The following is a 201-nucleotide window of genomic DNA, read 5'->3' as shown; positions in this document are numbered from 1 at the left end:
GTTGAAGATGGACATTTTTATCACAATTGCCATCAGCGTTTACTGCTATCTCATCCTTACATAGCTGTTGTATTGTTGCTCTTGTTGATCTAGTCAACACAATAATGATGTCTCAGTTTTACTATTAGTAGTAATTATTCCAAATATCATTATATTCAGTATAATTTTTAATCAAAACTATGTATAATAATCAAAATAAAT

Source organism: Penaeus monodon, chromosome 27 (assembly GCF_015228065.2).
Source record: "Penaeus monodon isolate SGIC_2016 chromosome 27, NSTDA_Pmon_1, whole genome shotgun sequence".
In the NCBI taxonomy this organism is placed as follows: Eukaryota; Metazoa; Arthropoda; class Malacostraca; order Decapoda; family Penaeidae; genus Penaeus; species Penaeus monodon.
Note: the sequence above shows the minus strand (reverse complement) of the source record.